This window comes from Ovis canadensis, chromosome 11 (genome assembly GCF_042477335.2).
Source record: "Ovis canadensis isolate MfBH-ARS-UI-01 breed Bighorn chromosome 11, ARS-UI_OviCan_v2, whole genome shotgun sequence".
In the NCBI taxonomy this organism is placed as follows: domain Eukaryota; kingdom Metazoa; phylum Chordata; class Mammalia; order Artiodactyla; family Bovidae; genus Ovis; species Ovis canadensis.
In genome coordinates this window covers 60,491,276-60,502,808 of record NC_091255.1, presented here as the reverse complement: position 1 = coordinate 60,502,808, position 11,533 = coordinate 60,491,276, and positions in this window count along the sequence as shown.

Genomic DNA, 11,533 nt, shown 5'->3' with positions numbered 1-11,533 from the left:
ACCCAGCCAGGCAGGGCATCCTACTAAACACCACCTGGTCCACACCTAGCCAGACCTGGGACTCCACACGACTGGCATCTGACATTTTGGCCTCACCTTCCTGATGCAGGCACTGTTTCAGTGGCTGGATTGAGAGGTAAGCACCACAGATAGTGCTGCTCTCACAGAGCTTGTGTTCCAGAGAAGGGCAATAAGACAGTTATAGGTTTTTTAATTACTGTGATTCAAATAAAATGAGGCAAAGTAGCAGAGTTAGTGGGTGATGGATTTACCAGGTGATTGGAAGAAGGTGCCACGTGAATTGTGAGAAGAGGTGGCCACAGTAACACCCCAGGTTCCAGGAACAAGGGACAGGTAGGGTGGAGACTGCCAAGTGAACAGGGGATTGACACAATCAAGGGACAGAAAGACAGCCTGGTTACAGTATCCAGAATGTGGGCCAGAGGGAGAGTGACAGAAGGGGTGAGCTGAGCCAGATCATACAAGGTCTTATAGACTGATGTACAAACTGGGTTTAGAAAAAGCAGAGGAACCGGAGATCAAATTGCCAATATCCATTGAATCCTAGCAAAAGCAAGAGAATTAAAAAAAAACATCTGCTTCATTGACTATTTGAAAGCCTTTGACTGTGTAGATCACAACAAACTCTGGAAAATTCTTAAAGAGATGGGAATACCAAACCACCTTACCTGCCTCCTGAGAAACCTGTATGCAGGTCAAGAAGCAACAGTTAGAACTGGACATGTAACAATGGACTGGTTCAAAATTGGGAAAGAAATACATCAACGCTATATACTGTCACCCTGCTTATTTAGCTTGTATGCAAATTACCTCATGCAAAAGGCTGGGCTGGATAAATCACAAGCTGGATTCGAAATTGCCAGGAAAAATATCAACCACCTCAGATAGGCAGATGATACCACTCTAATGGCAGAAATTGAAGATGCTCTAAAGAGCCTCTTGATTAGGGTGAGAGAGGAGAGTGAAAAAGCTGGCTTAAAACTCAACATTAAAAAATAAAACTAAGATCATGGCATCTGGTCCCATCACTTCATGGCAAATAGAAGGGAGAAAAGTGGAAACAGTGACAGACTTTATTTTGTTGGGTTCTGAAATCACTGCAAATGATGTCTGCAGCCATGAGATTAAAAAGCACTTGCTCCTTGGAAGAAAAGCTATGACAAACCTAGGCAGCATATTAAAAATCAGAGAGATCGCTTTGCTGACAAAGGTCTGTACAGTCAAAGTCATGGTCTTTCCAGTAGTCATGTATGGATGTGAGAGTTGGGCCGTAAAGAAAGCTGCATGCTTGCACGCTAAGTTGCTTCAGTCATGTCCGACTCTGTACAGTGCTATGGATTGTAGCCCACCAAGCCCCTCTGTCCATGGGATTCACCAGGCAAGAATACTGGAGTGGATTGCCATGCCCTCCTCTAAGGGAGCTTCCCAACCCAGGGATTGAACCCACATCTCTTATGTCTCCTGCATTAGCAGTCGTGTTCTTTACCACTAGTGCCACCTGAAGGCTGAGCACCAAAATATTGATGCTTTCAAACTGTGGTGTTGGAGAAGACTCTTGAGTCCCTTGGACTACAAGGAGGTCAAACCAGTCAGTCCCAAAGGAAATCAACCCTGAATATTCATTGGGAGGACTGATGCTGAAACTGAAGCTCCAATGTTTGGCCACCTGATTTGACGATCCGACTCATCTGAAAAGACCCTGATGCTGGGAAAGATTGAGGGTAGGAGAAGGGGGCGGCAGAGAATGAGATGGATAGATAGCATCACCAACTCAATGGACATGAGTTTGAGCAAACTCTGAGAGAGACCGAAGGACAAGAAAGTTTGGTGTGCTGCAGTCCGTGGGGTCACAAAGAGTGAGATAACAACTTACTGCCTAAACAACAGCAACAATAGATTATGAAACAGAGTTTAAACGCTTCATGGTTGCCATAGGAGCCTCTTCAGGGTGGTCATTCTTTGCTGGGAGAGGACTCATTCTGATAATCAGTTCGGGAAGGTGAGCTGGCTTATCACTTCTCACTCTTTTGGCTAAGGTCAAGTGCAGAAAGGTGGCCTGGCTGCAGCAAGAGGTTGAGAGATTGGCATTAAGGAGCCAGAGAAGGGCTGAGAGCCGGAGCCCCACTGGAGAGGCAGTGGTGGTGGCTGGAGCTGATGCAGTGAAGATGTGAGAGGAGGGCCCAGGTGATATTCTGGACAGGGAGTGACATATGGGATAGAGGGGCCTGTTAGGGTTTAAAGGATGAAGACTGACTCCTGGGTTTCAGGCATGAGCATCTGGATGGGTACCATCATGAGATGGGGAAGCCATGGGCAAAACCAACAGATCAAGCAAACATGCCCATGTGTTCATAGCCACAGGACTCACAGCAGCCAAAAGGTGGGAACAACCCAGGGTCCACAAAACATGAATGAATAAACACAACGTGGCCCATCCACATGATGGGACATACTTTAGCCATTATGATGTGTGAAAGAAGCCAGACCTCCAAGGTCACATGCGTATGATTCCACTGATGTGAAGTGTCCCAGATAGGCAAGTCCATAGAGACAAGATGACACCACCCTTATGGCAGAAAGCAAAGAAGAACTAAAGAGCCTCTTGATGAAAGTGAAAGTGGAGAGTGAAAAAGTTGGCTTAGAGCTCAACATTCAGAAAACGAAGATCATGGCACCCGGTCCCATCACTTCATGGGAAATAAATGCGGAAACAGTGGAAACAGTGTCAAACTTTATTTTGGGGGGCTCCAAAATCACTGCAGATGGTGACTGCAGCCATGAAATTAAAAGATGTTTGCTTCTTGGGAAAAAAGTTATGACCAACCTAGTTCAGTCTAGTCTCTTAGTCATGTCCAACTCTTTGTGACCCCATGAACTACATATTAACCTAGACAGCATATTAAAAAGCAGAGACATTACTTTGCCAACAAAGGTCTGTCTAGTCAAAGCTATGGTTTTTCCAGTAGTCATGTATGGATGTGAGAATTGGAAGGACTGATGCTGAAGCTGAAACTCCAGTACTTGGGCCACATGATGCGAAGAACTGACTCATTTGAAAAGACCCTGATGCTGGGAAAGATTGAAGACGGGAGGAGAAGGGGACGACAGAGGATGAGATGGTTGGATGGCATCACCGACTCAATGGACATGAGTTTGAATAAACTCCGGGAGCTGGTGATGGCCAGGGAGGCCTGGCGTGCTGCAATTCATGGGGTTGCAAATAGTTGGACACAACTGAGCGACTGAACTGAACTGAACAGAGACAGAAAGCAATGAGGGTAATGAGGGAGGAGCTGCTTAATGGACACAGCGGTTTTGTTTTGTTTTGTTTTGTTTTGAGTGAAGAAGTTTTAGAACTCAATAGAGGAGATGGTTGCAGAGCATTGTGAATGTACTAAATGCCACTAAACTGTTCACTTTATGTTTTTTTCTTATTTATTTATTTTACAATATTGTATTGGTTTTGCCATACATCAACATGAATCCGCCATGGGTGTACATGTGTTCCCCATCCTGAACCCCCATCCCACTTCCCTCCCAATACCATCCGTCTGGGTCATCCCAGTGCACCAGCCCCGAGCATCCTGTATCACGCATTGAACCTGGACTAGCAATTTGTTTCACATATGATATTATACATGTTTCAATGCTATTCTCCCAAATCATCCCACCCTCTCCCTCTCCCTTAAAATGGTTAGTTTTATGTTATGTGAATTTCATCTCAATTAACAAACATTTAAAAAAAATATATCTGTGCTTGAGCCCAGGAGTTCTGAGCTGTAACACATTATGCTTATATAGTGTCCACACTAAATTTGGCATCAATATTGTGACCTCGAGAGCAGAGGACCACCTGGTTGCCTAAGGAGGGGTGAGTTGTCCTAGGTCAGAAACAGAGCAGGTCAAAACTCTCCTACTGATCAGTAGTGGGACTGCGCTTGTGAATAGCCATTGCACTCCAGCCTGCACAGTTTAGCATGACCCCACTCTAAGATTAAAAAAAAAAAAAAAAGATTTTATTTCCTTGAGTTAAATCTGAGATGCCTAGGTATCCAGGGAGTTGTTAGGTAGGTAGTTGCATGTTCAAATGTGAGAAAGAAGCAGGGAATGAGCAGTGTCAGCTCTTCCTGTGGAAATTGCTGCTTCCTGATTTCCCCTGGCCCACGCTTTGATGCAGGCCAGGGTGGGGGTGAGGGGTCCATGCTCCCACACAGAGGCCTTTGAGCCACACCCAGCCCACCCCTAGATGCCTGCTCAGGTGGCCGGCTCACCTGTTGAAAACCTGTTTAGAATGCCTCAGTAGAAGTCCTGGGGTCAGGACTTCCCTGGTGGTCCAGTGGCTAAGCTTCCACACTCCCAACGCAGGGGCCTGGGTTTGATCCCTGGTCAGGGAATTGGATCCCACACCCAGCCATAAAGATCTCTTGAGCCACAAGTAAGACCTGGTACAGCCAAAACCACAGAAGCCCTGGGATCCTCCTGAGCATTAGCTTGAAGAGCAAGGAGGCATCTCTTCCCCCCACTTATGATGCCCTTGTCATCCATTTGGCTGCTACCCATATGGGTACCGGGCTGGAAGTCCCCATCTTAAACCTGAACCCTTGTCCTTGGGTGCTCTGTGCTGTGAACTTGCACTTTATTCTTACGGGGTCTTTCCTGTAGCACCTGGTTCCAGATCTCCATTCCAAGGCAAACCCAGAACACCCCCCACAACTCCCTACATTCTGTGGGTAAGGTGACACCCAGAGGCCCTCCACAGAGCTACCAGGACATTCACAATGTCCATCTGTTTCTCACTCTGTGCTCCTTTCTTGATCGCTGCCCTGGGCCCTGCTTACCAGGTGGGGCTTTCCTGGTGCCTCCCAGCCCTTTGGAATTCCTCTGGAGATGCTCTTCCCACTGAACCAGGTCACCAAAGTGCCACCTGGTTGACCCCAGAAGTGTGGACCCAGCTAGGGTCTCATGTCATACAGAATAACTATCAGTCGAATCCTGATGACTCTGTGGTGACTAAGAAAGGGTTTTTGCCTTCAGAAAGTTCACAGTCCTTGGGGGCCTGGGGCTTCCTCAACTCTGTTCTTGTAACTTGAGGAATTTCTGTTTTTAACAGGTTTAACAAGGCTTTCATTCAGTTCAGTCGCTCAGTCGTGTCCGACTCTGTGGCCCCATGAATTGCAGCATGCCAGGCCTCCTTGTCCATCACCAACTCCCGGAGTTCACTCAAACTCGCGTCCATTGAGTCGGTGATGCCATCCAGCCATCTCATCCCCTGTTGTCCCCTTTTCCTCCTGTCCCCAATCCCTCCCAGCATCAGAATCTTTTCCAATGAGTCAACTCTTCACACGAGGTGGCCAAAGTACTGGAGTTTCAGCTTTAGCATCATTCCTTCCAAAGAATACCCAGGACTGGTTGGATCTCCTTGCAGTCCAAGGGACTCTCAAGAAGGCTTTAGCCACCTTAATACCATCGGCTGGCTGCCTCTTTTACTTGGAATGACAACATTTTGACATTTTTTAATAGCTATCTAGAATTTTCTGGGCACCAGGGATGGAGAGAAGTGCTTTCCCACCATGAGCAGGAGCCACTGCTGTTTTTCTCCACTGGAAAAATAAAAAAGTTGAGACTTAGGGGTTTAAATAGCCTGGCCCAGAGGTTAGCTGATGTGCAGCAGGGTTGGGACTCTGATCCAAGAACTTGTGTCCTTGTCTGAGGTCAGATCTGTGTTCTTACCTGCTCTGCCCTGAGCTGCTGCAGTCCCAGCTCTCATACTCGCCAGGAAGAGGAGTCTTGGGTTCTGGTTGCTGTCCCTCCATCAATTAGCTGTGTGACCTCGGGAACCTGCCGAGTCAGGAGGATGATCCTCAAGATCCTTCTTACTCATATAGGCCCTGGAACTATGGTTGTCCCTTCTTTCTTGTCTACCATCTGCATCAGTGTGAACCAGGCACCCGATGTTTATTTATTCACCCAACCTGCAGTCATGAAGCATCATGCAGAGTGAGGACACAGCAGAAAACAAGAAAGGAAAGAATTATTGTCCTCTGGGTCAGGTTGTCATAGAGAGTCAGGCAAAAAGCAGATAAATAATTAGAATATATAATATGTCAGGGAGCAGTGAGGCCAATAGAGAAAAATGAAACAGGGAAATGGGGAGGGGAGGTAGTATGGGAAGTCTATGATTTTAAACAGAGTGGCTGGAAAGCCCTCTCTGGGAAGGTGGCCCTTGAGTGAAGTCCTGAAAGAGGTGAAAGAAAGAGCACTTCAGGCCAAAGGAATAGCAGGTGCAGAGGCCCTGGGGCTGACATGTGCCTGGAGCCATCCAAGACTAGCAAGGAGGTCCCATACAAGGCGCAGGTGAAAGCTAATGAGATTAGCAAGCACCAGGAAATCAGGGCCTAGCATGTGGGGCGGGGTGAGGACTTGAGGATTGGAAATTTGAGCAAAGGAAGTGATATAACCTGACTCATCCTCTAGCAACACAGGAGACTCTGCCAGCTGTGTTGAGAACTCACTATGAGGGGCATGGAGAAAGCAGCTAGGAGGTCACTGCAGCCGTCCTGGTAGGCGCCGATCAGATCACAGCAGTACAAATGGCAAGAGTGATCAGATTCTGGATACATCTTAACATAGAAGAACCAAGACTTTCATTTAAATCTAAGTAGTAAGTATCCAGGTTGATTTTAGATGGATCTATTGGGACTATTTAGATACTTCCCAGAATTGCTAATGTGAGTTTACCCTAAACTTCCTAGGATCTTTCTGGAGAATTATGGGCTGACTGTTCATATATAAGATTCCATCTGCCCCAAGATTTTCCATCATCTTCTCAACCACCACCTTCTGTGGGTTGACTAGATGCACAGGCAATTCTCGGAAGGTTCCTGTGGTTCTGGCAAAGGCAAACACACCCTTTATACCCATCCTCCCTGCTGTGGGAACGTATTGGAGTTTCAGTGATGCGTGGAGGCTTGAGTGAGGTGCTGCTTCTGTAGGCAGGGCCCAGACAGATGCACCTGTCAAACCTGCTCGTCTGCTGCTGCTGCTGCTCAGGTGAGACTGTAGCCGGTCAGCTATCGCTTCTCAGGGACGACGAAGGCAAGTGTACAGAGTCTACCTCTAGGAGAGCAGGTCAGCATACCCAGGGAGGGTGGGCAGGACAGGCATGGGGTCCAAGAGCTGTTTGTGGGCCAGGGGGGAATGGGAAGGGCTGGCTTCCTCCTTACAAGGCATGGAGGTGTGCCAGGTTTGAGGACAAGAGGAGAAATCAGCTCGTCGCATTTTGTTTGGTTAAATTACTTAAACACCTTCTGGCTGCTAAGTACCACCTAAGACAGTACAGGCCATGCTGGATGAAAGAAGTGTTCTGTTTAGTACTCTTATCTCAGCATCATTGCCCAGGATGAAAGAAAAGGAAGGTTTCTAAGTTCAGGTGTAAAGTAAGACCTCGTCTTCCTTCGTTGCTCAATGGTAAAGAATCCTCCTGCCAATGCAGGAGATGCAGGTTCAATCTTTGGGTCAGGAAGATCCCCAGGAGAAGGAAATGGCAATCCACTCCAGTAGTCTTACCTGGGAAATCCCATGGACAGAGGAACCTGGCAAGCAACAGTCCATGGGGTCATAAAAGAGTTGGACACAACTCAGTGATTAAACAGCAACAACAATAAAATAAGACCAACTGCTTCCTGTTGGTGGTAAGGGCAAAGCCAGACATTTACAATGATGCTTTGGTGCGGCATGTTAGCTGAGGGGTGCAAGGGAGCACCCCATTTGTGTTTGGCGACCTTCTGCCTCACTCACCATGTTTGCGGGTCATCAATTCCCTTAAGCTTCCTCTAACCTACTCCCCCTACTCTGGAGTCCTGCATGTGCCTCTGTGTACGTGGGTATGTGTGTGTACATGTATGTGCTCACTGCTCCTTCTCCCCTACTTCACAAGCAGGCAAAAATCTGTGCCCTGGGCTATGAGAAGAATATTGACATGGGGAAATAGGAGGACCCACATCTTAGAGGCTTAGGGTTCTTATGATTTAAGACTCCCTCTGGAATTACTATAGGGTTAAAAGAGGATTTTATAGAGTTTAAACTCTCCTTAAGGATCTCTGGGCTAAATTTTCTTTACTGTTAAAACTAACCCCTATTTACATTGAGACTAAGTTACCAGGAAGCTCCCACCTTTTAAATTCCCATTTGGGGACCTGTCTTAAGCTGCTTCACTGCATGAAGCAAGGACTAGCATGGCTTCTACTCAATTATATCTACTTATACACACACCCTGGGGTGGTTGACAGGTCCCAGGAGTCAGGAGCAAGTTGCTTGAGGTTTAGAGAGTCCCAGAGAGGTCTCTCTTCAGCTGTCCTGGTAAGGCAGCTTGTCGCTTGAGCCGGCCCTGATTTTCCGAGTTCCCTTTGGTGGAAGTGGGATTCTGTAAACAGACAGACAGTCCTTGGGAGTCCTACAATACTATGGGCATGCAGGGGCAGGAGTGGCAGTTGAGCCAGAAGGCGCTCCCAGGACAGGAGTGTGTCACCCACTATGACCCAGCCTTGGGAAGGCTTCCCAGCGAGTCCCTGTCAACAGGGCATCCATGGAGACCTGGGTATCTGGAGCTCCCAGAGTTTGAGTTGCAATCTGGAGAGGCAACCCCCTGCCCCCAGCCCCAACCCTTGGCGACTATATCATATAATACCAGACAGCACACCAGGGTGTAGTTGGCTAAAAATAGAAGTCAGTATTCCATGAGCCCAAGTTTTTTGGTCACTGTCTCCTTGGAGCTAGCTAATCCAGGCCATTAACTCCAATCAAAGGAGGGCATTTAGGGTCATTGTTCAGGGCTGGTGTATTTATTTCTCATGTTTTTGAACCTTCAGGCTCAGGCTCGATTTATATTAAGACGGATATTTTATAAGAAATTTGTGGGGAAACTCAGGATTTTATAAACGTTCCTTGCTCTTCTTTATGAAGTGCAGGTTAAGAAATCCTGTTTTGGGGTTAAGAAGCAGTTTCCTTCCCCACTGATGCAGAACTGGGCCAACCAAGTATTCTTTCCCCATGTTCCTGCCTTTTCCAGAAGTTACTTCAGCCAGCGCTTGTCATCCTGGTCTGCTCCCATTCTCTCTGTGCCCGGCACACAAGGGTTGGCTCTTCCTCCTAGAACTGAGGGAAAGCAAAAGAGGGGATGCCTCTGCTGGTCTCTGATCATTGGTCACCTGAACTGCGTCATTTTGAGAGAGAAAGGGGGAGGTGCCATGAATAATCACGTTTAGGCAAGAAGTGTCCCGGGTGCTCTGGGGCTGATGGGCACCTTATCTGTGATAATTTCCTTCTCTATTTGATCAACTGAATTGATAATTTTCTGAAACAATGAGTTTATGGTTTTTATTGAACCTAGGCTCACTCATTCTATAAAGTTTAATCAATTAAAAAAAAACTGATTTCCTAAAATTCTACCACCACAAATAGCATCAGTGAACAGCATTCCAAAATCCACCTGCTCTCTTTCTGTCTCTTTCTGTGTTTCTCTGTTTCTATCTCTCTCTTTGTATTTCTCTCTCTCCGTCTTTCTCTCCTACACATTCGAGTACGCGTACATGCGCGTACACACACACACACACCCCAAATGAGAGAAAGCTGGACAGATTAGATGGATGGATGAATTAAAATATAGATTGAGGTACTGCTAGAGAGACTGACACATTGACATCATTCCATAAACATGAGACCATGTTACACATTTTTTTAATGTGGACCATTTTTAAAGTGTTTATTGAATTTGCTACAATATTGCTTCTGTTTTATGTTTTGGTTTTTTGGCCATGAGGCATGTGGGATCTTAGCTTCCTGACCAGGAATTGAGCCTGAACCTGTTGCATTAGAAGGCAAAATCCTAACCACTGAACCACCAGGGTAGTCCTCACCTGTTTTAAAAGCAAAATTTTAGCTTTACTTACATTTAAGATTATGGTTGAATTGCTAAATGCAGTATAAACGTTTCCAAGAACCATTACTTCTTTAAAAATTCCCGCTAAAGTTAAGAGATTACGAAAACCATGACAAGGTAGAGACTTTATTTGAAATCTACATGCTTCCGTGGAGATGCGGTTCTGTCGCTGGCAGTCCTGAGCCTCTTGGCACAACTTCATCCATTTGGGGGCTCATCTGATATTCCGACATTTCTCACAACTTTGGGGAGAAACTTGTTTACCTTTCCATTGTTTGTATTTTGTGGCTGCAGGCTTTTTGTTGTTGTTCTTGTTTGTTTGTTTACATTTTTTGACTCATTTTGCAAGGCTCTGGAAGAGAGACTCTGAGTTTCTTCATTCAGCACCTTTCCCATTTGGACTGGTTCTACGTGTGGAATCTGACCCGGAGCCTTTGCATTGGACACAGTGAGAGCTGCAGCACTCACGAGGTTGTCATCTGAAAAGGCACAAGGGGAACCCCTTGCCTAGGCACCTTGGCACCCATATAACACAGTCCTGGTGGTAGTGGGGTTGACTGAGGGGAACGGGAGGCTGGACTGAGCCAGTGTAGGGGTGGAATGAGGGGGGTGCTTTCTAGGTGGTAAAGAATCTGCCAATGCTGCCTAAGCAGGAGATGCAAGAGACACAGCTTTGATCTCTGGGTCAGGAAGATTCCCCGGAGGAGAGCATGGCAACCTGCTCCAGTATTCTTGCCTGGGAAATCCCATGGACAGAGCAGCCTGTTGGGCTAGAGTCCATGGGGTCACAATGAGTTGGACATGACTAAAGCGACTAAGCATGCGGATGGAACGGAGGAGGCCGGCAGGAAACACAATTGGCCGAGGGCAGAAGCACTCTGCTGTATCGGGGCCTCTGGGGCAGGGGATGGGAGCTTGGCTGGGGGCGCAGGGCTGTTGGGTGACCGCAGGCCCAACCGCCTTTGGCCAAGCACTGGGGCTGGGCACCTGGTATATTATTGCTGCCACACCTCAAAAGGCCAAAAGACCATGGCCTTTTGAGGCAGGGCTGGGAAGGACTGCTCCTGGAATTGATCCTCTGTCCTGGGTCCTTGGGTGGTTGACCAGTTAGAAGCCTGTCCTGGCCCCAAGTCACCAGTCTGGCAGCCATGGAGAAGGTGCATCTCATTTGGCCCTTCATCTCTTGACAAGCCCACCCACCTCTAGGTGCCAAGAAGTGAATGCTTATTCCCCCAGCGACATCTAAAAGAGAACCTCACAGAAGGGCATTGATATCACGAGAATCACTTGGATGAGATAGGAATTTAGGCATAAATTACAGAATGGGGGCCTGGAGACCCCTTGATCATGCAAATCAGGGCCAGCTTCATGGACGTAACCTGTCCCTAGGACCCTGTGCTTGGTCTAATGCTCTGCTGTCACTGTCTAGAACTTCTGGAAACTTTTAAAACTAGGGGCCCATATTTTCATTTTGTACTGGGCACTGTGGATTGCACAGCTGGTCCTGATGCAAGGTAGGTCATCCCGATTTGAAAGGCCACACCAAAGAGATGCAGACTTCCACTGGGTAGAGAT